Source organism: Pteronotus mesoamericanus, unplaced genomic scaffold (assembly GCF_021234165.1).
Source record: "Pteronotus mesoamericanus isolate MK-2021 breed Mesoamerican mustached bat unplaced genomic scaffold, CSHL_Meso_final contig_2, whole genome shotgun sequence".
Taxonomy (NCBI): domain Eukaryota; kingdom Metazoa; phylum Chordata; class Mammalia; order Chiroptera; family Mormoopidae; genus Pteronotus; species Pteronotus mesoamericanus.
This window is the reverse complement of record NW_026555084.1, coordinates 2,756,299-2,783,040: the sequence shown is the minus strand read 5'-3', so window position 1 is coordinate 2,783,040 and position 26,742 is coordinate 2,756,299. Positions and strand designations below refer to the sequence as shown.

At 50.3% G+C, this 26,742-nt stretch overlaps 1 protein-coding gene across 2 annotated transcripts in view; it reads right to left on the bottom strand.

Annotated features, from left to right (window-relative positions):
- SLIT3 (slit guidance ligand 3) overlaps window positions 1–26,742 on the bottom strand; it is a 520,298-nt gene that overhangs the window by 135,718 nt on the left and 357,838 nt on the right. The gene's annotated exons all lie outside the window — the stretch shown is intronic.

Below are 26,742 nucleotides of genomic sequence, written 5' to 3'. Positions count from 1 at the left end.
TGCAAACACAGATGATGAATTAGCGCCGAAGAGGCAGGCCAGAGCTCCGAGAAGAAAGGGGCGCTTCACATACCTCTGGGAAACACCAATAACCCCACTTCTGTGTTTACATAGTTGCCGGTCTGTGGGAGGTTTGGCGAAGGAACCTGTGCTGGAAAATGCAGGGGCAGGACCCCTGCAAACCGATTCCGCACGGAGGGACATTGATGGGAAGAAGCTGAGCTCTCATTCCATTGAGACAAGTTTCAATCTGAAACAAATTTCTCACGCTTCTAGATAAGTAAGACAACAACAACAACAACAAACAACAACAACAACAAAACCAACCAAACAAAAAGCAAATCAAATGAAAACACCCTATTTTCATGATGAGTTTCATTTGTTTCCTCATTTGTTTAGACCAAGGGACCAATGAAACTTGGCTATTGTTTACAAAAGCTTTCAAGGCTTGCTTGTTTTAAATCCATTTTTCCTTGTGTTCATCTGTGATAAAGACCAAGGAGCTATGTACCTGGCATGCCCAACTTGCCAAAGTTTGCCTGGAACTTTCCCTGTTTTACCATCGAAGCCTCTAAGTCCCATCCTGGGAAACTCATCTGTCCCGGGCCAACTGCGATGCTTGCTCGCTCCTTACCCTCCTGGAGCTGACTCCCCTGGAAATAGGCTCTCCGTGCATCACCCCTTCATCACTGCCCCTACTCCTTGAAATGATTCAGAAACTCGGCTTTCAGTTATGTCAGCTCCCAAAGGCTCCTCATGCCTCTGCTGTGAGACGCGCTCTCCCTTTGCACACACGCCTGCAAGGAGGCTGCGGGGAGCCCTGAACACAGCTGAAACGTTCTAGGCACATCCTGAGCCTGCCTCACTGGGAATGAACATTTCTTTGTAAGTATCCTGTTTTACTCTGAAGCCTTGAAGATGTCATGAATACGCAAGAGGCCAAACAAATAAGAGGCTGTCTCCATAGCGATTGGGGCAGGTTTCTGGTTTCCCTAGTTACACTCTTGAGTGATAACCACCTGGGGTTCCTCCCTGGCAGAGTGGGGGAGTGAGATGGGAAGATGAAATGTGCTTTTGTTAATGGGCCTGAAAGTTATCTCCCACGTTTATGTTTTTTACTCCCCCTTTCTTCAACCAGCACAAACTGCAGTAAGTTCATAAAATTTTTCAGTCTCATGGGGGTTTCTGAAATTTCCCCTCTGGAACTAGAGATACACTATCCCAACTGTGCGAGGATGACCAAGAAGCAGCAGCCGGAGCAGCAGCCTCCCGCCTGGACAGAAGCAGCTGCAGGCGCCGGGGCCCCCGCAGGCAGGGCGCTGGTTTTCATTCACACACGGGATCGTAAGTGGCAGGCACTATCCTGGGCCGGAGTCACGGATCTCTCCATGACGGTGCACAGGGGAGGCGTCGCAGGAAGGCAGCAGCAGCCTCCCAGTGCCATAAAGAGCTTTGTTTCCCTTTGCAAGCATCACACGGATCTCTTGTATGGAGATGGAAGGCTTTCTTGAATTTACTCACATTTGCAACCCACACTAACCTTTTGGGGGCTCTCAGCATCTGCTACCCAGTTTGTAAAACGGAAGACTGTGGCTCCTGTAGATTTGTAGCCATGTGAACAGAGTGATCCATAGCAGCCCTGGCGGTCCTGGCGGGCAGAGCATGAGTCAAGATCATTCTTGAGCCTTAAGGTTTGGGGCTTGCTCTGGACCGGTCACTCCTGTCTCCTTTCCTCGTTCTCCTTTTTGGAATGGGAGTGTCTGTCCTGTGCTGGTCCCCCAGCGTGTTTTGGAAGCATAGGTTGGCAGCTGGAGAGCTGTCCCACCCAGAATGAATATACCCCAAATCTCATCCATACCTGATTTCGATGATATTTAGATGCTGCTTTGGACTCAAACCTTTTACATTGATGCTGGGATGAGTTTAAATCTAATGGGATGGGATGAATGTATCTGCGTGTGAGAAGAACAAAAACCAGGGGTGGAGGGGAAGGTGGGCAGGGGCAGATACTATAGAATAAGTGTTTGTATCTGCCCCCAACCCCCAGTTTATATGTTGAAACCTGTCCCCACGGCGACTGAGTTAGGAGGTGGTACCTTTGGGAGGTAATTAGGTCATGAAGGCCGAGTCCTCATGAATGAGGATTCCTGTCCTTAGAAAAGGCGCCCCCCATACTCAGAGGTGGCCATGAAAAGACAGCCCTCTAGGAAACAGGCCCCCTGCAGACATAGAATCTGCCAGTGCCTTGCTCTTGGACATTCCCGAGTCCAGAACTGTGTGAAGTGAATTTCTGCTGCATATGAGCTACTCAGCCCATGCTGTTTCCTTACAGTGGCCTGAGTGAACTAAGACGCCGTCCACGCCTCTGAACCTCAGTTTCTCCCCCATGAAACGGAGATAACAACACTTAACCTGGAAGGAAGTTTTGAGTATGAAAGTAATGAAATGCATGTATTCTGAAAATGTATTTGTGGCATTACTTAATTTTCTTTGCTTTGGAATAAATAATATTAAACACAAGAATCCATCTTACATAATCTCTAAAGTCTCTTTCAGCTCTGAAGCTCTGTGGCCTGAGGTCAATCTCTTATAAGATTCTCAAGAAAAAGTTCCTGTTCATCTTACTTAGATCTTTCTGTGATTTGAGACTATCCCTTTATCCCTCTTCTCCCGTTCCAGACCGAAGCATCTATTACTCGCGGTGTTCAATATACGCTTTCTGAACGGACGGCGGCTGTTCTGACTCATGTGCTTTTTGTACTTTTCCAGCCAATATGAGATTGAAAGATGAGAAGCTATAAAAAACCTACACGAAATACAAATTTTTCTTCTGTTACAGGAAGAATAATGTTAACGGGCCCCTATTCACGATTCCCACTGCGGAATTTAACCCCATTTCTTGGTGGTCGTTTTCGATTAATATCCAATAAAGTAATGTATTGAGCACCTGAAATAGTCAAGTCCTATTCCATCATCTGTAGTGCAAATCATTTCTTAATCTTAACATTCAGTGACTCCCCACACTGTAAATTGTAACAACACAACCACAATAATAACTGCAGGTAGTTATCTATTAACCATTTTAAAGTCAAGTATGGAGCTGAGCATCTCCAGTGCCTTATCTCGGCGACGCTCACAAGAGCACAATCCCAATTTTAACAGGAAAGGCCTGTGAGGCACTGAGAGCTCCGCCCCTCAGCCCGGCTTTGGACCCAGGGCTGTCCCACGCACAGTGACTGTGGGCGAGTCTGTGTCTCTGAACAGCCTGGACTCCTCAGCATGGCTCTGCCCCATACCCCTCTGTGCAAAAGGTGGGCGCACCAAGTGCCCGCTCATGTCACGCCTTGCTCATGCCGGCTGGCCCTTCCTCAGAGGCCACATCGGCTATGACACCTTCCTGTGCAAACTCAGGCAAAACGAACCCCTCCCCGACACTTGCCTGGCCCTTTGGCCACCCCTCCATTAAAGCATGCGTGTCACAGCAATGGAACTAGTTTCAAACAACTGAAGAAACCAAGGCGCAGAGAGGTTGTGTAGCATCATCAAGAGAGCTCAGCAAATACACCAGAGGGTCAGGCTCCCGCTGCATTGCTGGTCCGAGAGCGTCAGGGCTCACCCACCGTGCTGTCCCGCCCGTCTTGGACTTTCCAAATGCAAAGGTGAGCCAACTACAACATGACTGTGTCGTGGTCTAACTCCGTTTTCTGAGGTTGGGGAGAAGCTGGTGGAAAAAGTCAAGGTTTGCCTTGGCATTTGTCACTGGGGCCTCGTTGCTTTCATTGGCTGTCATCATCCTGGCCCAGGAGGCGGTAGGTGAGGGCAGCACACGCCGCGGTGCCCCTCACCGTCCCGTGTCTCTCCGTCAGATTCCCTAGGGTTCCCAGGACACTCGGCTTTCCCAGGATCACTGGGGGAAGCTGGCTGATGGAGTTGCAGTGGCTGGGATGACAGGCAGGCACCCTACGGACATGACTGGTCACCTGTTGGGACATGCCAGGTGGCCTCCGGACCAGGCTGGAGTGCACAGTGCTTTCTCGAGCAGGGGAGAAGCACAACCAGGAAAACGGCTCTCTTTTTTCCAGGCAAGTAGCAAATGGCACAGATTCTAGTCACTCCTTCCTGGGCGTGGCCTTCCCCAGTGGTGACACAGGCTTCTCCTCCAAAGGTACAAGCCATGGCTCCTGAAACAACCAGGCAGCACGAACCAGGTCATGCACCAGGGTACACGGGGCCAGTGGCCATTAGCAAGGCATCACTCAAAAGTATCTTTGTGGTAGCAGAAGACAATTAAAATGTGTCTTGTCAGCTTAGCATAAGCAGAATATCAAGGTCCCCTGCAATTAACTGCTGAAAAAAAGCACATCAAAACTCAGTACATGGGCAGTACCGAAAACTATATTCAGCCCGCACACAGAGCTGAAATACCCCAGAAAAAGGCCAGCTTCTTTTTCTGTACTATTGCTTTCGATGGGTAACGAATGCCAGGCTCTTTGGCAACAAAAGAGCAGGGCAAGATCAGCCTTGCTCCGGCCTGCACCTGCCCCACAGTGCCTGGCTCGTAGGAGGTGCTCCGCACATACCCAGGGGGCCACAGCGAGGCACTCTACACCCACGAGGATGGCTACACCCTCCCCGCCCTGCTGCTGGGATGTAAGTGGCACAGCGGCTGTGGAAAATAATTTGGTTCTCAAAACATAAAACATAGAGTTACACAGATGACCCCATAATTCTGTGAGGGTTAGATCCAAGAGAGCTGAAACAGGCATATTCTCGGTAGCCCAAAGGCGGAAATGACCCAGATGTCCGTCGGTGGATGGACGGATGGACAAATGGTGGCGTCTACCTAAAGTGGAATATTATTCAGTCATAAAAAAGGGGTGAAATACCGACACCGGCTACAACACTAACGAACCTTGAAGACATTATGCTAAGTGAAAGGGCCAGGCACAGAGGGGTGCATATCGTATCAGTCTGTTTATGTGAAATGCCCAGGTAACCTTTAGAAACAGAGAATAGATTACAAGTTGCCAGGGAGAAGGGGCATGGGGAGTGACTTCTGAAGATCTGGGGCTTCCTTTTTCTCTCTAGATGAAAATGAGAGTTGCACAACATAGCAAATACACTAAGTGCCACTGAATTGTACACTTTAAAATGGTGAATTCTGTTAAGTAAATTTTACCTAAAAAACAAAGGAGCTCACTCTTTCTGTGACAAGGAGGACCTCTCGGAGAGATGCGCATGGTGAGCACAATGTCCCTGTGACAACATCGCAAAGGAAGGCGGGGAAGCCCGGGGCCAGCAGCACCGTTGGCCACAAGGCCCAGTCGGGCTGACGTGCAAAGACTGCCCGGCCCTGGAAGAGGAGAGAAATGGGTGGGACCCAAGGCACCTACTTTTGGGATTATTTATAGCAAGTTTTAAACCTTTCCTAGGTTGCTTCGGGGAAACTACCAATCACTACACACTCAGGGAAAAAAATAAAATTGGTTTAAACAAAGAGGAGGAAGTCGGTAAAATTGATGGAAGAGGGAAAAATCACCTGCCGGGCCCCAAGTCAAACGTAAAATGTTGTAGGATTCGCCACTCCTTTTTAAAAATCATTTTTTATTTTTCAATTACAGCTGACATGCAGTATTATATGACTTTTAGGTGCACAGCCCAGTGATTAGACATTATATAACCCACTACATAACTGTCCCGATAACCCTTCCGTATTTCCCGCACCGCCGCTCGCTCCTCTCTGTGGGCAGTGCACCGGTCACTCAGCAGTAGATGGTAACTGCGTTTCAGGAGCCGACTCCCTCGTTTTCCTTTCGCCTTTCCTCAGGCTGGCTCTTGGGTTTCCCTCTCCGAGGAGGCTCAGGAGGAGGCCTGGTGTTACCTCCCGGGCAGTGAGGGAAGTGTCGGCCCTGAAACGCCATCCCCCGCCTGGGCCCCTGCGCTGCGTGCGATGGGAACCCATGGGCAAGGCTCCCGGGGAAGGGCCTGGGGCAAACGCGGGGCCGGGGGGCGTCATCGTCCCTACTGCTTAGCCCCAAATTCTCATAGGACCACTTGGAGCAGTCACATTGGTCCCACTGAGCCGAATAAATCCACAACAGTTGGACCCAAAGGAAGAGACCAGAAGAAGTAAGGAGAGGAAGGGCGGGCAGCCAGGGGGCCCCGCTGAGCTGGTCCCCGCCTGGGCACAAGGTTAGGGGCCAGCTGTAGAGACATGCTTCCATGCCTGGCTCTCTGCTGCGGTCGCTGCTTTTTAGCCGGCTGTGTCACGCCTCAAGTCAGCTTCCGATCCTCCCCTGCTTCCAGAAAAGGGAAACAAGGACACAGCTTACACCTCAGCACTGAGGATGAGCACGGTGCTGGGGAAAAAGAAACAAAGTGATTCTCTCCTCCTCATATGCCAACAGTGGTGTTTTTATCTAAGGCAGTGTGGTTTTGTGGAAAAAATAAAAACAGCTTGCTCAGGAATCAAATGACAAAGGTCTTTGACCTTGTTGGGCTGGCACCCAGCTTCTCTGTTCTGAAACCCCCCTATCAGCACCACAGAGGTGTGGGATAGGTGGTTTCTCCTGTCGTCCCCGCCCCCGGCTAAACCCCCGGGCTGCACTGTCTCAGGAGACAGATTTTATTTTTAAGGCAGCACGTTGAGAACGCAAACAGGAGTTTCTCCCTGTTGAGAACAGTGGGGATGCGGATGCTCTGATGCATTGCAGGTTTGAACAGTAAGTTAAAAAAAAAACACACAAGTATGAATGAAATGTATTAACTTCCGTGCAACTATTCCACGGAAACACACCAGACGCAGAAGCCTCAGTGGTGCCTGTCACGCAGGGAGTCATGGAGCGTTTCTTTAAAAAAATGTTTTTAATCCTTACCCAAGGTGGCGGGGGGGGGGGGGGGGCGAGAGAGAGAGAGAGAGAGAGAGAGAGAGACATCCATTGGCTGCCCTCCTGTTCATGTCCCAACCTGGGACCGAACCCACAACCTACCCGGGGATTGAACCACAGCCCTTCAGTGCCTGGGACAATGCTCTGACCAACTGAGCCCCCAGCTGCGGCTCAGGCAGCATTTCCTGGGTAAGACCAGCTGAGCTCACTCGAGCTTCTGGACGTCTGTGGGGTCAGAAGGAGGGTCAGCTGCTGTGGATCCCTGCCTCGTCTCCGGGGTGTCTCCTCTTCCTGGTCGGAAACAGCGTGTCTCAGCAACAGCACCTCTCTCCCTCCAATTAGTCATGGAGACGAAGTGTGAAAAGCGCTCAGAAATGTTTACAGTGGCCTCAGGAAGGCGGCTAGACACCAGCTGAGAGTGGGGGCGCGGGGAGCAGGGCCTCTGAGCGCAGAGGGAGGAAGCCACTTGCCTGCGGCGCCTCGAGCTGAGGGATCCCCCGAGAAGTCCTGCGCGGCACAAGGGCAGGAGAAGTCTTCCAGGACTTCCCAGATTTGCCACTGAAGTCCCTTAGCAATGGGCTCCCTCCCCTGTCAGAAACGACCTTTGGATTCGCGCTTTCCTTTCTGGCAAGTCTGTCCTCGTACACCCCAGCTAGAGGCGAGTTCCCTCAGGGCCCCTGGTTTGGGGAATGGAAGGCCCTTTTGAGGTTGGACCCGAGAGAAAAACTGCTCGTTTCCAGGTCGGAAGTGTCCTTTTCTCCACCCAGCCAGTGCCCTGGCCTCTGTGCACCAGCAGCTTCCTCCCCAAACTGGCGTCGAGAGCCTTCTCCAGACTGTGCCTGACAGAGAGAAGGGGATGGGTCTCACACGTCCTCCTCAAGCTCCCTAATTCCATTTTTTTCCCTGAGAAAATTCCTTGAGATTTGCCACTCAAGGTTTCCCTTTTCCATCCTGGGTCCCCCCGATCCTTTGCTGGGCACTGACGTTGGGGACTGACCTTGGCATAGGGCACAACACTCCCGCATCCCCGTCCACTTGGACTGGGCACAGGGGGGCTGGGATCTGCACGGGACATGTAAAGGGCATGACCTTCTGCGCGGAGTGGCCTCTCAGCAGAGCACAAATGAGGCCTGGGGTGGGGCGAACCAGGAATCCGGCCACCACAAGCCATGCCACCTCACGGGCTACAAAACTGAAAAGCCGGAACCCACGTGAGCAGGGGAGAGGGCTGGCCAGGCAGAGCTAACATTTCCTCTGGGGGAGATGGATGGCCACTTTGGGACAATTTCCTGAGCGGATTTTCCCTTCGGTCAGCACTGTGGTGGGAGCGTGGGGTCTCCTTCCATCATGATGTCTATATGGACCCCTCCTAGAAGGGCGCAGCCCCAGAATTGTGTCTGTACAAAAGGTTTGCATTAACCGTAATGAAGCAAATGACAAAATCAATAAAGCAGGAATCGGTGCGGCTGTCATAAAGATGATGTAAATCCAGGGTTCACGATGGTTATGCAGCTATTTAGAATTGTAATTAAAACCAGCACCATTTTTTCAAGATAAAAGCCCCTCTGACAACCATAAATGCAAGCTACAGGAAATTTTCAACAAATATATTCAAAATTAATGTATGGCACAAAGATGGCATAAATTAACTGGGGATGATCCATAAGCCCAGGCTTCAGAATGTAAGAGCAAGTAAAGAGATTTCGATTTCGCATTTGGTTTTCAAGCAATGTGGTTTTCAATTTTAATCAAGTTAAAGCTTGACAGAGCACTTAGAGACTTTGAATGAATGGCATATTTCTGACAACCACTTTTCAATGAGACTGAAATGCTGTCTCTGTATTTGCCCAACTTGAGATCTGACAGCGTGTGCTATTTCATGCATCCCGCATATTTCAGTAAGGAATCGAGGGGGCTCTGTGTGTGCGCGCGCGTGTGTAGGAAAAGACGACCCTTTTGTTTATTTGAGAGTGGGCGTAGAAAGAGGTGGCGGAGGATGGGGATGAGGTAAGCAAGTCTTCTGGTCCTAACGAGCTGTTCTACTTGGACTTACTTTTTAAGCCCTGATTGCTAAGTGTCACGCTGAGACATCTTGGGAAAGAGCCACCTGCCTGCCTACCCACCCATTCGCCTCGCCTCAGAGCATCACTGTTTGCCTTTGGGTCTTTCACAGCATCACCAACTGTGGCCTCCAGCCCTGCTGAAGGAGATTCCAGATTCCTGGGGGTGATCATCTCTGTGAAGCCCGGGGATGTTAGTGTGGGAAGCAAACTGAGAGATCATTGGGTCCAAGTCCACCGTTTGCAGCAGAAGAGGAAAGTGAGGATGAGAGAGAGAAGAGTTACTTAAAATCCTAAGACAGCGCTGGCAGAGCTATCAGGATCTGATCATGGACCCCTTAGGTCGCACACTCTTCAGAGAGAGAAGAATAACATACGATACACCAGTGGAAAAAAGTAAGACAGTAAATGAGACTAAATTGCACTTGTCAAGTCTGAAATGTCACTAGAATTCAGGGATGCTTGGTTCTTTCCATCCACTTTGTCCTTCAAGTGCGGTGAGGAGGCAGGAATTGAGGAGTCCCAGGACCTTAGGGGTGTATCATCAATATTTTGTATTTTCTGTCTTTTACGAGAGTTTGACATCTTGGACAGGGGTGGAGCTTGCTGACTTGGGAGAGATTGCCCCTCCCAGAGTTAGTTAATTCCTAGAGATAATAAACAACTTGGCAGTGAACCTGTCTTTCATATCCAAACCAACCAATCCTAAATCCATACCCTCAGCCGCCTCCTTTATTGAACTCTCACACACCAGGCAATCATTTCCCTTCCCTGTGTCACCGCCCCGCCCCCACCCCGGGCCGGGTCTCAGGCCACAGGGCACAGCTGCTAAACCCCAAGGTCCACGGCAATTATTCAAACCCGCCCACCCCTAACTGTTTGCCCTGCCCTGCCTGGCTTTTCCCAGGGAAACCTCAATAAAGGCTACTGCCTCCACTCTCCAGCTCCTGCTTCCGCCCACTGACTGCTTGCTCCCTGGGTGGTCCCGCAGCGCATCGGTTTGCCTCTCATTTCTAGAAGAACTCTGGGTAGCAGGGAACTTTTCTTCCAAAGGGCCTCACTTCCCTGTGTTATCACACAGTTGCCCTCAAAAATTGAGACCCAGGCTCAGGTTAAAGAGATCCAGGTGTTGGTCACGACTTCTGCCCACTGTCTGAATGGTCCTGGAAAAGTTTAATCACCACATTTAAAAAAAAGAGGCGTGGGCTGTATTTCCCTGGTAAGTCTCCGACTGTAATTCCAAGGCCTCCGTTTGGCTGGCATGGAGGCCGGCTGCAGTGGGGGGACTTGCACGCCGGCCAAACCACTTATTATAAAAGCACAGCTTATACTTCTCTCAGTAGTAAATGGGCAAAGAAAGGAATTCATTTTAGGAAACCTAATTGAATTAAGGAGCTGATTCCAGAAAAGGGTCTTGGATTGAGAGTCTACTGAGAAGGCCTGTCTTCTGCGACGAACAATCCAGCAGAGAAAATTTGCACATCCACAACTCAATTATACCGAGTGACAGTGGGTTCCCAGACTGCGCCTGGGCCGTCTTAATTGCTGACAAGGTGCAAACGCTGTGATGCAGTTTCACAATAGACCCCCCAAAGAAAGGTTCGGTGCCAGCCCTCATTTTACCATGGCCCATGACACATAAAGAGGACCCAGCCAGGTCTGAGTCAGACAGTTCCACTTCGGAGACACCAGTAAGACCCACAAAACCAGAGTGGGAGCCCCAGGCTGGGAGGCTTTGGGATGCTGTGCACAGGGCTAAGATGAACATTTTTAACATTAGCTGCTGACTGGTGGCGGCGAGAGCGCTGGAGGAGGCGTAACGAGGAGAGGCGGGCTTTCTCTTCAGAAAGAGAACAGGAGAGGGCCCTTTCTAAAGCAGGGTGGCAGTGGAGAACCCGGGCTTTGTGGCCTGTGTGTTTTTCCTGTAGCTGGAAAAAATCACGCCCCGGCCGCTATCCCTGAGGAATACTGGAAACAGGGCATGGCAGGAAAAGGCAGATCGGGAGGAACGGGCGGGGCCTTACGGACACTTTTGGAAAGCCCTTTTCTGAAAAAACTTGACATTTTTGTTTCAACCACTGTGAAATGTCTTAAACTTCAGAAACAGATTCCAGTTCATTGAGGTTTTCCTGCCTGGCGGTGTCCTGCCCTCGGTGTAGTTCCAGGTTGACTCACCCTCACTCAGCCACGCCCTCCTCCCGGTTCTTGTCTCTCTTGTCCCTGGCTGCTATGGATCCTTGAAGAGAAAGTTTTAACTTCCTATATTGTCTAGCATGCTGGGAGTGGAGGAAGAGAAATGTGACTCTCAAGGGACACCCATGCTACAAGGCTGGGAGTGTTCACAAACCCAAGACAAATGCAGTCTGTTTACAACACCACGAAGTTCGATTTGCACAGCGACTAAATAATGACTCCGTATTTGTGTCTCCCCAGCGAACCCACACCCTGGCTTCCTTTGGTGGGTGACCACGCAGAACCGGGAGCACACTCTGGACTTGGGTGTGGCATCTTCTTGTAGAAAGAGCGAGCAAACGTGCACAGGGTTGTGAGCTGAATATGCTTAAGTAGACAAAAGCAAAACTCAGCCTGTGATCTAATTGACATTTTACTTGGGCAAGGGAACTGGGGATGGCCCAACGACAGGCAAATTCATTTTCCAAAGGTCATGGGGTTGGCTGCTGGTGATTCGTTGTTGAAACGTATCTCAGGGCTGGTCAAGGCCGGAGTTGGAGATACCCGTGGAATACAAATAACTCCCCTCATTCAAATCTGCCAGGCAGACCCCTGGGTCAATGTGGTTGTACTTATGCAAATGGTGATGATCACAGTTTCCAGTTACAGAGGGTCAGCTGTGACAGAGACAGGTGCATGGGGCACGGCTGGCTCATGAGTCTTGTGAGTTCTTGCTCAGGAAAAAAGCACACTCTGGTATTTCATGTGAGGGAATGACATGAAACTGGTGTGTTCCCAATCTCTGGGCTGAAATCAGGTGAATTTCTTGAATTCACACATTTTTAAAACATGTCAATACAGGCACCTGAGAAAGGAAAGTTCAGAGAGCAGCAAAGAACCCAGAGGGGGAAGCACCCTCCTCTCCCCGCTCTCCCAGCTCTGCGCTTTGCTTCTCCAGCAGCGATGGTTAGAGTTGCCTATAAACTTCTCCGCAGATATTCCACGTATATAAATGCATATGAGAACGACAAGCATACTGTTTTAAAAGCAAACATGGTAAGAAACTGTACTGACCTTCCTGCGCCTTGTTTTCTCATTTATCAGCTTTGGATGCTGTCCTATATCATATATAAAGATCAGTCTCTTTGCTCTTAACTACCCTGTAATAGTCCCGTAAACGACATGCCATGATTCATTTAGCTAGTGTCCTACTGATGGGCTTTAGGTGGCTCCCAAGACATTTCTCTACAAATGGGGCTTACCCATACATCTTTCTGGGTCTGTTTAAGTTTATCTTTAATATACAGGGTGAGGAAAAAGGAGGTTTACGGTTGTTTGATGGAAAGTAATACAATAATTAATACATAATTATGCAAGAATAAACTTGGTGTTTTGCATTCTTGCACCTGTAAATCTACTTTTGCCCCACCCTGTAAATTTATAAAAGTTCAATGAATGGATTTAGGAGTAGGTCTCTTTTCAATTTTTTAAAAAGATCTTATTTATTATTTTTTTACAGAGAGGGGAAGGGAAGGAGAAAGAGAGAGAGAGAAACATTGATGTGAGGGAGAAACATCGATCCGTTGCCTCTGGTACGTGTCCTGACCAGGGACCGAACCTGCAACCCAGGCCTGTGCCCTGACCGAGAATAGAACCCGTGACCTTTCGCTTTGCTGGGCGATGCCCAACCAGCTGAGCCACATAGGTCAGGGCTGTGTATTTTCCATTTTCATAGCTATGGCCAGATAGGTTGATAAGGGTGTTATACAAAGTGACATCCCCATGATCAATGTAAAATATGCCCTACATCCTTGCCAATTCAGTGTCCTATAAATTCTTACCAAGCCCTCAGAAAAGGAAATCTCTCTAGCCAGGCCTCAGTTTCACGGGGAGAGGTCGGAGGCCCGGCCGTGGACTGGGCACGGCCATGGCCAACGTCTGTCGCCTAAGGCCCCTCTCCCGGCTCACGCCAGCTTCCTGGGCAGTGGGCTACAGGACAGGTTTTCTCTGCGCTCGTACTTGCTGTCATTAAGTAATGTACGTTCACCACAGAAATATTGGAAAACAGATAAAATAAAAGAAACTCACTCTTAGGTATTTACCCAAGAGAAATGAAAATGTAAGGGCATATCCATAGCAGTTCTATTCACAATCATCCAAATTTGGAAACAACCTAAATGCCTGTCAGCAGGGGGATGGATACACATATTGCACTGTATTCATACAATCGAAAAGAACAAACTACTGATAAACAATGCAACATAAGATGAATGAGAGAAGCTGGGTGCATGAGACAACATACTGTGTGAGACCCTTTACATGAACTAGGTCTGCAACCAAAACTATAGTGACAGAAAGCAGACCGGTGGCTGCTGGAGTCAGGGCACGGGACAGGGGGCTGGCTCTATAGAGACACAAGGCACGTTTGGGCGGTGGTTACATGGCTACATGCTTGTCCAAATGCACTGAACTGTGCAGTTAAAATGGGTGCATTTTACACCAGGTAGAGACTATCTCGATGAAATTGACTTAAAAAATTAAAATCACCTAAATTCCTACCACTTACAGTTAACCTTGGTTAGGATCTTGGTTTTTGTCCTTCAGACTTTATTTCCCATACATGAACACCATTCACATTTTTAAATGTACTTTTCATTTTTTTTTTTAATAAATGGAAATATACGGTTTGATAATCTGATTTCTAAAAAAAAAATCTTAATGCTATATTGGCTAAATTCTTACTAGTTTCATTCCTAGCCTCGGAGTCGCTCCCTGCCCCAACCGGCCCAGCCCAGCCTGGCTGGCCACGGCCACGGCACCATCCTGGCGGAGTGAGCAGGTTTGAGGAAGCACTGGGAGCTTCGGCGTCTTTTGTTTAAGATGCCTTTTTCTTTCTCCCTACAAGATGCGTGGATTAAACTGGCCTGGGCCAGGCAGCGACCCTCTCACTGGCCTCCCTGGGGTCACGGTTTCGTCTACAGCTTGTAGGGCACTCACAGGGAGGAACCCCAAAAAGGCTCCAAGGAAACCCAGAGGGCTTCCACCCTCCACTGTGTGAGGAAACAAAAGCCCCCAAGGAACTGAAAGGGGAGCTTTGTTCCCTGGCTTTGCTCCCGAGGAGGCCCTCCCCGCTCCCCAGCCCACTGACAACATTCCAAGGGGCTGACAAATTAAGAGCAACAAAGGCTCAGGCTTCAGGCACAAAAGGAGAGGCTGCGAGGCACCACCACAGCCCGGCAGCCCTGGCCGCACACTGGGCAAGTCCGGCAGGACCGTGCTCCTGCGCTCGCCTGGCAGCCCGGCCGGGTTTTGTATGCTCCGGGCCTCTGAACTCTTGTTTTAATTCTGGATTGATTTCCCGCTATTATTTTAAGAATAGTTAACAGTTTGAGTCAGATTAACATCGGTTCAAATGTCGGCTCTGCTGTGTGGTCTTGGCAAACTATCTGACCTTGCTGAGCCTCAATTCCTTACCTTTGAAAGAGGAATAATCCCACCTCTTCCATTGGGTCTTAAAGCAATTAGGCGAGATAATATTAGTAATAAGTAACATTTGAAGTGTTCAGTGCTGACTACTCTACAAACATTATCTAATTTAGGTACTACTTTTAGTTTCCATGAAAAAAACAAAAATAAAAACAAGCTTGAAGAAGTTAGCAACTTGCTCAAGACCAGGCAGGGAGGTGGGACTCAAGCCAGACTCCCCTCATGCAAGACCAGATCCTTCTTTGGCGCCAGCGCTTCCCAAGCATTACAGAATCAGCTGGGGATCGGGTTAAAAACGCAAACTCCTGGGCCTTGACCAGAAATTACGGTTCATTCCATCACTAACAGGACGCAGGAATCTGTGTTCTTACTCAGGTCCAGGGGATTTAGAAGCAGGCGGTCTCCCAATCACATTTTGGAAACACTGCACGTGGCTATAATAAAATAATGCAATGATCCCTTTCACCATTATTGCTTTTAAAAGCAAAGGGAGAAAAACCCTCGGGTGGGCTAGGGCTAGAAGAAGGCGGGGGACGATAGGGCTTGTGAGCGCTGGGCTCTGGTTGGTTTTCAAAGAACAGGCCCTTAGTGACAGGGCGGAGACGAGGCTGGGGACAGTGGAGGCACACAGACTGCTGGCTCCACACTTGCAGATTTATCGATCTAAATAAATAACCGTGAGCCAGGCTGAAGAATGTGCCAGTCCTTTGGGATTTGGAGGCTTTGGGACACTTCACTGGAGATGACCGCTGGGGTCTGACTTTGAAAGAAGCAGGCCAAAGTCACCCACTTCGGGAACAGGCCAGGGCCACCATCTACTCATACAGCAAACCCCCTTCCTGACAGAGTATCTGGCCTTAAGACACTGTGGGACGTAATTGAAATGCAAGTTCAGGTCCAGGGTCAGCGCTCTGCTTAGCACAATTAGCAATGATGTCATGCAGTTTCAGGTGTATCTGTCCCCAGATTTGTCTCTCTGCAGCCACCTTGATTGCCACCAAGAGAGCCACTCTTTCAGGGCCTTTGGAGCCCGGTGGACTTTATTTAGTTGGCTTAAGGAATCATTGTGAAACATTAGTAACTCCTGCCAACATGTTAGCAAGGATCAGATTACTGACACACCGGTCCGGGGAAAGACCACCAGACCCTCCCATTCTCTTCGGCCCCTGCAGCAGGTTCTCCCCAGGGGGCGGGAGGCACCTCCTAAGTCTGACGCCCAGGGGTAGACTCTGACCCATAGGCTGCCTGATTTAGCCGTTTGTGTGGATATGCAGTGTTTAAAACGACTGTGAATGAGAGGCCAACGTTTCAAGATCAGCTGATTTCCCATAGAAATCTAAAGTTGCTTCTTTTAGAAAGATGAAAGGAAACTGCTATGGGCCTGCCTCCGCGCATATGCTGGAACCGCCCGGCGGTGATGGCGCCCGCGAGCCACCGCACTCGCCGCTCTCCGGGGTCAGGGCACAGCACTCGGGCTGAGCCCCGGTGCCTTCTGTCGGCTCCCAGCGGGTGCGTTTACCATCCCGCACTGAAGGGTTTATCGCCGATCCACGGCATCAGGCAGGGCAACCCAACAAACCCCCAAGCCCTCCCTCTCCGACCCTGGTGCCAACAGCCCGACGGGGAGAGAACCCTCCGCATCAAAGAAGGTGTGGGACGTGTCAGGATGGGGCGCAGCATATTAATATTTATTGAGCATCTACTTGGTGCCACACTCTATCTTCGGTTCTTCCCACATGTCATCTCATTTAACTTTCACATGAAAATTTATGACTTAGTTAATGGTCACTCATCTTCATTTTATTGAAAGGAAATGAAGGCTCAGGGAGGAAGCACCAAGCACAGAGAAGACCCCCAGCTCTTGTGTGGAGTCTGGCGCTCTCTCTTGGGTGGCTCTTTGTTTGATGACAGCGTGACCTGGGATCCCACAGGGGTGTCCAGCCTTTTGGCATGTCTGTGCCACACTGGAAGAAGAGATGTCTTGGGGCACACATTAAATACATTGTGACATATAATCACAAAAAGAAATCTCATAACGTTTTAAGAAGATTTATGATTTTGTGTTGGGCTGTATTCACTGCTGTCCTGGGCCGCAGGCTGGACACCCCGGCGGGGGCGCTAAGCTTGTTGGACTAGAGAAGCAGGCCTGCTGGGGACAGGAGAGCACATGCCACCTCTAAGGGGCAAGTGGAGACTCCACTCTGGTCTGTTGTAGTCACGCAGGACCGAACACCCAGTGGTAACACGTGTGATTTTTTCCAGAGAAGCTGAAAATCCAGATTTCTCAAGCAAAATTTACCAAGTTTTGAAACCCCCCTGTAAAGAGGAGCCTGGAAGTGGGATTTTGCCCATGGTTTTGGATCTTCATTCACTGCTTTTCTGAGCATAGGCAGCACTGCATAGTGAGCGATCACAGGGTCTAGATTAAACTCTCTGGGTTCACATCCCGGTCCTGCCGGTTTTTAGCCTGTGACCCTGCGCAAATCACTCCACTTCTGTCCCTCAGTTTTAGCAACTGTAAACTGGTTGTCCTGAGGACTGAATGAGCTAATGTGGAGAAGTTAATAATAAGAACTGCATCTGATACATGGTTAGGGCTCTATAAGATCTTTTTACCTGCTAAGAATGTCTGTTTGAGGCTACTATTCCTTTCTTGAGAAGTCTCTGCTTATTCTTTGCGGGGGTGAGTGGTTGGGGATGGATATGAGCATTTTGGGTTAAATTATGGGCTTTAGAGGGACCGTAGAACACACATCCCATCCCTGAGCCCAGACACGGCGCTACCTCTAGGAGCAGAAGACAACAGTGCAAACTTCCACAATGAAATGCTAATCAGCTATAAAACCTCAGAACCGCTGCTGCAGCATGAGCTCTGTAAACCAAACCTTACCCGGTGGGCACTCATTTGTCCGCCCTGGCAGCTTTCCTGGCAGACACAGAACCCGAGAGCTGATCGTCAGCGTTTAGAAGTAATTTAGGTTCACGCACTGGTGCCTGGGGACTGGTGAGAGGGAGCTCTGACGGAGAAGGTTAGCAGTGGCGCAGAAGAGCTGTCGGTCTACATGGACGCTGTGTTACACACTGCCCGTCTACCGCGCTGCACACCCGAGGCAGACCCCGCAGTGCTCCGCTCTGGCGCGGCAGACGCCGTGCACGTGGCTGTGTCAGCTCTGATGCAACAAGGCGCCCTGACACACCAACTCCAGAGGTGACCTGTTCCCACTGTGAACAGCGTCACGGCTGAGCTCTCAGGCTCTGAAACCACCGTCCCGCGCCCTGCGCACGCGACTTCCTCCTCCTCCTAGCAAGTACTTTCTGGTTGCTGTGGCTGACCAAGTCTTTCCCCTGGAGTCCTAAAAAATGCTCCATCCCAAACCACAAGCAGGGAGGTCATGCAGAAACGCTGGCTGCACTCAGACCTGCTGCAGAGATGTCTAGCCCGTCCCAAGGATGTCCGAGAAAGTCAGAAGCCCTCAGCTCCCTTCCGGAAAAAACATCTCCCGGTCAACATCGAAGTTCTCTTTTCCTCTCCCTCGCAAGAAGGTGAGTCTAGTCTAGATCCTCAGCCTGGGTGTCCGGCTTCCAAGAGCGAGGGCCTGGTGTTACCTGCACCCCCTCTTCTGCCATCCCCCATCTGGCCCTGGCTTCTTGATTTTGCTGCTGAGTTTGTTTCAATGACAAAGCCTAGTCCCTCTCTGATGGAAGATGGTCTCAAAGAATTGTCACACTTTACAACGTGAGCTGATCTGAAAGATTAATGATCTAGTCCAGTGATGTTCAGGGCCTTGTTTGTTTGTTTTCAAATGAAACTCTTCGTTACACAAAAATCTCATGGTGAGCCATATTGTCTGACAGAAGCAATTTAAAACTTCATTGGTTTTGAAAAGTAACTTTTCACTTGTGGGTTCTTGAAGCACTGGAGTTTCTCAGACACACACTGAAATCCACTGATGGCAACATGTGAAGCTACTTTAACAGGTGAAGAAATGAAAACCAAGAGGTTCAGGGGCAGCCTGAGGCAGTGTTAGTATCTGTTCCTTATGGCTGCTGTAACAAAGGACCGCAAATTTAGCGGCTTACAGCAATAAGGAGGTATTTTCTTAGGGTCTGGACGTCTTAAGTCCTAGGTCAGTGTTGCTGGGCTCAAGTCAAGGTGTGAGCAGGGCTGTGCTATTTCCAGCTCTTGGGGACACCTGTTCCCTGCCTTTTCCAGGGTAGGTTTTATGCCCATTCCCTGTATCCCAGGGTCTGTCCTCCCCTTGCTTCCTGTGAGCCTTTTTTCTAGTAAAGACCCTGTGATTACACTGGCTCCATTTGAGTAACACAGGATAACCTATCCATCTCAAGGCTCTTAATGCAACCATATCTGCGAAGTCTCTTCTGCCCTGCGGGGCACACAGCCACCTGTTCTGGGAGATTAGGGTGTGCACATCCTTGGGAGGGGACATTACAGTCAGCCTGCCCCAAAGCAGGCAACTGTTGATGGCGGAGCTGTGACTGAACCCAGGACTCCAGGGCTCTTCTGGGATTCTCTGTGTCTTGATGGGGACAGGAGTAGAGGGAGGCTGTGGGATGGGGGTGGGAACAGGGTGGGGAAAGCACACCCTCTTCTCCCCAACCTGTTTTGTACCTGGCCTGCTACAAGCCATGACCCCGAAAAGGGCAGCCCCACTGGAAGAAGAAGAGGAGGCGCGACGAAGTTAAATGAACGGAAGAGCTCGGGCTGCCCGGGAGCCAGGACGCGCGTATATAACCTTTGCCTGTGGGCGCGCATTTTTCTAGGAAGGAGCGATTCGGGCCATTAGACGTCATAACCTGAGCCAAATGAATCCTCACAGGTGGGATAAAAGCAGCAACAGTGCTAATTAACATGACTCTGCATGGCGACATCATGAGGAGCGTAATATTATTTCCACTTACTACATGGGGAAGCTGAGGCTGAGAGTTACATAATTGCTTATCTGGGCTGCAGGGAGCCGGGCAGGGGTGGGGCATACTCCCCGGTTATCTAAACCTCGTCAGAGTTTCCCCCTCAAAGTTTAAACACAACTCCAGGCCCTGGCAGGTTCTCTGAACCAAGGGTCTTCTCTGAATGGGAAAGGATTCCAATGCTCCAGCCTCAGGCTGTGGGTGGGGAAGCTGGAGATGCTCCAGGCTTCCTGCTGATCTGCTCTATGGCACTTAAACTTGCGGAGTGTCACTCACCTTCTCTCAAAGAAGAAAAAAGAAGATACTGAAAAATTGAATAAATATAAGCTATTGTGAAGGACTCTGATGAAAAAAAAAAATCAAGTGCGACTCCCAAACTTATACTTCTATAATCCCTATACTGATTTATACTTCTATAATCCCTATACTGAATAGCCGCCGCCCGCGGCCGATGAGATACAAAGTCAGAACGTCAATAGCTAGGAGAGTCTGTTTCAGCTCTGCACTGCAACATTCACCTCCCTCTTCATTTCTCTTCGCAGTTAAACATCTCTGAGCAGAAACCCAGTCCAGTGGTGGATGTCTCAGAAGACTGCTAAGCCCAACGGCGAGAGGTCCGGAATCACTGCGCCTTCCTGTAGGGGTGCAGGAAAAGGTGGAGGCTCTATTTTACATATTTGCTTTAAATCCCTTGCTTGCTGTGGATTTAGGGCTCAGAGGGGTTGAGTATCTGTGATAAAAAAAGATTTTTGTCCACAAACAGAAATGTCACAGGTAACAAATTTTAGTGCTGGAGCTAGACTAATGGCCTACATTATCCTGAAGAGAAAAAAAAAAACTAAGCCTTCTCTGGGCTTGTTCTTCCTGCTTTGTATTTATTCTTCTTTGCTCCTGGACATAGTCATGTTCTTTCATTCATGGTTTAGCTGCTAAGTGCTAGAGTCTCTCTGTTCTGAAAGTCACCCATTTACTCATTTAGTCATTGTTTGTTTGTTTGAATGACAACTACGTCCCAGGCATAAGACTAACTCTTGCCCATAAAACAGTGACCAGGACAGACTTGACCTCTTCCTCTACGTAGCTCACAGGCTATTGAAGCAGGAGGACAACTGAGCAGGTTACAAGTTACAGTGGGTGTTACAAGGGACACCCAAAGCCTGGCAGAGGATCCCTAACACAGTCTGTGAACCGGTGCCACCTGGCCAGGAAGGGATTCCACCGGTTACCTGCACAGCTTCCAATTCTATGCACAGCTTCTGGGACAGGGCACCTACCACCAGCGTCTTTTTGCCATAAGAGAACAACGCTGTCTCATATCTTTTCCAGACAAAAAAAGTCTAATTTACCAGTTTCTTCTGCTAGTTTTACCTGAGTAAATCCACTAGTGCTCATTGAGCACTCACGTGGCTGGCTGTGGCCAGGCGGGGGGCGGGGGGCGGGGAGCGGGGAGCACTCCAGAAGAGTGCATCAGGCTTCACATGCTCTTTGTGCATTTGTTTGCCTCCCTCTGCACATGAAATCTCTCTAGAGCAGGGACTGCGCGTCGTTCATCCTTTTATTTCTAGGACTTGCTTCGGGCCTGGCAAGGGTCAGGGCTCAGTGATGATGTGCAGAAGGAAGAAGAGAACAACGGAAAAGCAGAAGGCGGAAGGCAGAGAGGGAAGGAACGAAGGACAAGAGGGCGCAGGGAGGGAGGTGGAGAGGCAGGCAGGCCCACACGGTCCCTTTCTGGAGGTAGCTTATTTGGACAGCACTCAGCACACTGGGGTCCGGTCCAACTTCCTCCGGCAGCACGCGGAGCCTGACACACTCAGCCAGGAATGCCAAGGAGGAGAGGCTGGAACGCCTGCTGCACCCGGGGAGGCGATACATCAGCATCTGTTTGCCTCCTGTGAGCAGATTTCCCCAAATCCCTCTTCTGAGACGCAGTGTTGCTTTCACCGTGAGAGGCGGGCGCGATTCCCCTGTCAGTGTCCACAGGGACGCCTTGCACTGAAGGCCGCCCCTGCTTCTGCCCGACAGGCACTCGATTCGGCCACCCGCTCCGCCCTGGCTGGCTTTCTCCGCTGGCCTCTGTGGTCAGACCCTGGCTCTTCCGTTCCACCCTGCCCGCCTGATTCGGGTCCCCGGCATCTCTACCACCGCGTGATTACCCCCCTGGCTCGCGGAGCTCCAGCCACGAATCTCTGGCAAGTGTCAACGCTTTCACATGCCTCTGTGCCTTTGCACAGGTTGGCGGTTTCTCTCGTGCGGCTGCTTCTGACCCAACCTCGTGTCACCTCGTGAGTGAAGCCAGAATCGGGCCTGTCTCTCTGGGCTTTTCCACACCTCTGTCAGCACCTCCCGCGGAGTCCTGCCCCTCCCCCGCAATGGCCCGAGGGCTGTCACGAGTCCACCGAGTACAGGGGTGGTGTTTTGTCCTGTCTACAATATTATTTTCATATTAAACATTTTAACAATTGTGCATGATTTCTTGTATGTCATAGGCCAACTGCAAACACTTGAGGAATAAATGAACAGAAACATTCCTTCGATCTATTTTTTGGTCCCTTGACTTCTGCCAGGGACTGTTCGGACACTGGGGATCCCACAGTGACTGAGACAGGCAGGGTCCTGTGTACCCGTGTTCGTTCTGAGGTGTGACTGGGTAATGGGGGGGGAGGTGGGTGCCGGGGAGCTGCTTTAAATGGGTCAGGGAGGGCCACTCGGAGGAGGTGACACCTGAGCTGACATCTGAAGGATCAGAAGGAGCCAACTGAGCGGAGATCTGAAGGCTTAGCATCTCCCTTGCAAGGGAAACAGCAGGTGCAAAGGCCCTGAGGCAGGAAGGAGCTCAGCAGGTTCAAGGGATGAAACGGAGCGGAGCGTGGGAAGCAGGATGCCAGCGGCAGGGGACCCAGGCCGGGCAGAGCTCTGCAGGGCATGCCCAGGAGTGTGCGCTCTGCCCCAGGCACAGCGACAGGAGAGTGGCTGTGGAGGTTAGCAGACAGGCTAACTAAGGAAACGTGTCCCTCTCCCCTCCTCCCACCCCCTCCCTAGGATTACTGCTGCTCACAGGGGCGGAGACAGCCCTCATTAATCTCCGGAAGCGGCTGGGCACTGCAGCCACTCAGACTAACTAGAGAACACAAAGGCCGCCTGCCTGGCTTTGTTTTGAAACCGTCAATTCCAAATTCTGCGAGCTGGCAGAGACAGGGGTTATTGATTTTCCCTTCTGGAATGCATGTCCTACAGAGTCCTCGCAAATAGAAACTGAAAAACAGAGGAAAACATAACTGCTGAGAAAGATAGGGCAAAGGGACATTTAAAAAAAACAATCCAGATTGGTTTTTGTCTTTTTCTCATTATGCTTTGTTGGATCGGGGCTTGTCATCTCTTTCTTTTTTCGAATTAATTTCTTTTTTCCTATCTCTATGTCTTTCTGATTATTCTCTCTGTCCCTCACCCTCTCTCTCCCGCTCTCTCCTTCTCTACCCCCTCCCCTGCCCCGTCTTTGTCCAGAGCCCAGCATGGCGTTTACAAGGAGCATGTAACACTGGTGTGTCGAATGCTGCTCTATCTACAGGTCAGCCTCTCTGTCCCTTCCAGACAGGCAGCAGAGTGGGACCAGCCCATAAAATCAGATTTAGTAATTGCAGAGAGTAGTACCCCCAGCTAATTACTTTCGCTCTCTTCTCTGGAGAAGCAGGAAGCAATTAGCGGTCTCTTTCCTCTGCCTGGGGGGCAGGGCGCCAAGTGCCTTCAACACCAGTGTGATAGGGTGGCTCCGGTATTCCCCCAGGGTTCCAGTACCACCTGCCTGCATCCTACTCTCAGCTCTGGTCGAAGCCGCAAGCTTGCCCGCCTGCCTCTGGGAATTGGGCCTCCGCCACTAGCAGCCTCCCCCGTTACTTTTCCTTCTTCCTGGGCTAGCAGCGCTGAGTGAGGAGGGGTCCGTGCACACAGAAGTTTCTATGGACAGAGTCCGAGAGATGGTTGGCTGTGTCTCTAAGGGCAGGCTTGGGGGGGAGCAGAGAGAGGCCTAAGCCCAGGTGTGCCTGCTGACTTTTACTAAATTGCATATGCTGATGGAAACTTAATTTCATCATTTGGAAAATGGAGGATATCACAGACTCTTCTTTCTTGAAAGGGAATGTCAAGGCAAACAAAGACAATCCATGTCAAAGCTACAAAGTTAGAAAAAGTAGAAAAATCTTTGATATTCTCCCCTTAATGAAGCACATGTTATCGCGATAGGCCCCGCTGTGGCCATTTCACAGCCCGAGAGTCCATTCAATCATTTATCTTCTCCTCCTATTTCAGATGATGATGATGATGATGATGATGATGATGATGATAATGGATATTCCTGAGATTTGAAATTTGCCACTTATCACTCACAAGAGAGACGACCTACAACTGAGGTCTAGTAGGAGAAGGAGTGTTTCCTTAACAGGGTTTGTACAAACTTAATTTCTGCAAAATGTCTCCTATTTTACATGTACAGATGCAAGATTAAATGTACAGCTTCCATCACTGCCTCCACCCAGATGTTCCCCTCCTTGAACGCGCTCCTCAGCTCCAGTCCTGTATCTTTAATTAGCCACGCGGCCTTTTCTCTTCAGTCTCTAAGTTTAGTTGAACCCCCTCTTATTGAACCCATTATTAAAGCTGAGGCCTGTGGATGTCGCTGTGGCCTGCACACCAAAGTCACTGAACCAGCAGAAACCAAGTGGCAGGTCAGTCACCAGTTTCTGAACACACAGGAGATGCTCCATCCACGTTGTCCACGGAGGACTTGATATCACTCCACACCCAACCAACATCCTTCAAGCCTGTGCTTCCTTCTGATCTTTCCATCTCCATGGACCGGAAGCTCCAAGAACGCAGAGCTCACAGGTCTATATATTTTACTTTGGTTTCCCCCAGAACTGGCATTTCATAGGCTCAAAAGTGTTTCGAAGGCTGCATGGATGAATGACTATGACAGCCTGCCATCGCTGTCTGCTTTGTCAGAGCTCGGAAAGCATTGTTTTCTAGCCCCCAGCGCTTCCCCGCCCCCAGCTCCCGTAACTTAGCACCCGGCCAGTTCTGTGGAGCTGGCCGCTGTGGGCTCCTCCTCTCGTTTCGAAGGCTCCCTCCCAAGCGCGAGCCCTGATGCTTCATGTCGAACCGCATACAGCCTCACCTCCAGCCCAGCCTCTCCTTCCTCCGCCGCCCCCGTCCCAGGCTTCTCCTTCACAATCCTTGTCTTCATGGTGACCTTTCCCAGGCCAGAAGCCAGCCCCATGCTTAGTACCTGTGCCTGAAGTTTGGGCTCCTTGCAGGCGAGCCTCATTACCAGCTGGCCTCCTCTCTCTTTCTGACCTTGTTGCCCGCTGTGCTGCCTCACAACCGTCCCCCTCCCATGAGATGGCTCTCCGTGTGTCCCTTGAAACACACCTGATGCAGGTCTGCCTCCACACTTTGCACACACTATCTGCCTTGTTTATGCTCAATGATGATTGGAATTCAGAGCAGAAAGTCTTTACAATTACAACAACAAAGCAATACAGCCGCAACAGTAGCTAGAACTTTCTAAATAACTTCCATGCACCAGTCATAATGCTAAGTTATTCACAGGTATCATTTCATTAACCTTCACAAATCCCTAGAATGCTAAGCACAATTCTTACCCTCATCTCACAGTGGAGGAAACGCAGGCCAGAAGTAGCAACGCACTTAAGGTCGCAGACGTGGCTGGTACACCGCACAGCTGGAGGTCAGACACGCATCCACCAGACTCCAAGGCCGCGATACGAACCTTTAGGCAGCACTGCCTAAAGCTGTTTTCCTTCTCTGAGCTCTGAGAGCCCTGTACCATGCATAGCCACTTTCCATGTGGATTGTAAAATCACAGAACATTCTCTCGTATGCCCATGTTTCTTGCCCCCAGTTTTACCATAAGCCACCTGATAATGCGGATTATATTTCTGGGATTTACAGGTTCTGGCCGACAAATGTGTGCTCCCTGAACTGATTAGAGGTGTAGAGTAAGCAACCCCTCTTTAGTTTTGCTGGTTCATTCATCCTTTAAGCAGTGAGTTTTCTCCGCTCTCCTCTCCCCCCAGGACCTCATGCTGACCCTGGGCATAGACCAAAGAGATGGTTACCGTCTAGCCCTTGAGTCACACATGTCCACGTGGCCTGGAGAAGGAGGGCCTCACAGCAGTCCCTGAGTGACTCAGAGGCCGCTGTCCACAGAGCCTTGAACCTTTCAGCTCCTGCGGCCTTTGTGAAGTTCAACAGGAAAAGAACAACAACAAACCCCAAACCCCCAGACGCCACTGAGAACCACTGCGAGATTTAATTGCCTTCCTGAGAATCAAAAATGTGGCGGTAGTTACAAAAGACAGAGGTTATCTGGCCAGTTCAAAACACAGTGTCGGAACAGCCCTGCACAGACTGCAGCCACGGGCACAGGAATCGGCACGTGAGACGGTTATGGGGAGCTGCATGCGCGCGCGTGCGCACACAAGTGTGCGCGTGGAGACCTGTGCCACCTGAAGAACAAGGTCGGCAGAATGTGCCCATGCTGGCCTCCTTGTTTTGATATTATACTATATTATGAAAGATGTCCCACTGGGGGAAAACCGGGTGAAACATGGACCTGCCAACCACCTTGTGACACTTTCTATGAATCAATAATTATTTCAACTTAAATAAAAGATCCAAGCACCTAGTGACTTGGATCTGTCTACGCCTCCCCAGGATCCTGGGACCAAGTCCCAGGCTCTCTCTCAGACTCTAATAGTAGCAGTGAGACCTTCACCATCATGATCCTCCTCCTCCTCCTCCCCTTTACTGAACATTTACTATGCGCTAGGCAGTATTTACAGTATTTTCTCCTTTGCATCAGCACCCGCTCCGGGCTATCACCCCAGCTTTATAGAAGATAATGACACTGGGAGAAGCAGAGCTGAGTCCCAGGCCACAGAGCTACTGTGAGGCCAGCCTGCGACCCAGGCCTGGGACGCTGATGCTCATGCTTGGGGACAAACATCCAGGGAAGAACAGGGCTGTGCAGAGCTGTGGTGACCTTCAACGTGTGTTCCCTGGGAACCGTGCAAGCGCATCGCTCGGCCCCTCTCTGAGGTGCTGGGCCGCGGCAGCACACGGCACAGCGATACGGCCTTCTCGTCCTGTCCCTCACCCCTGCTCTGGCCAGAGAGCCACGTCTGCAGCGAAGC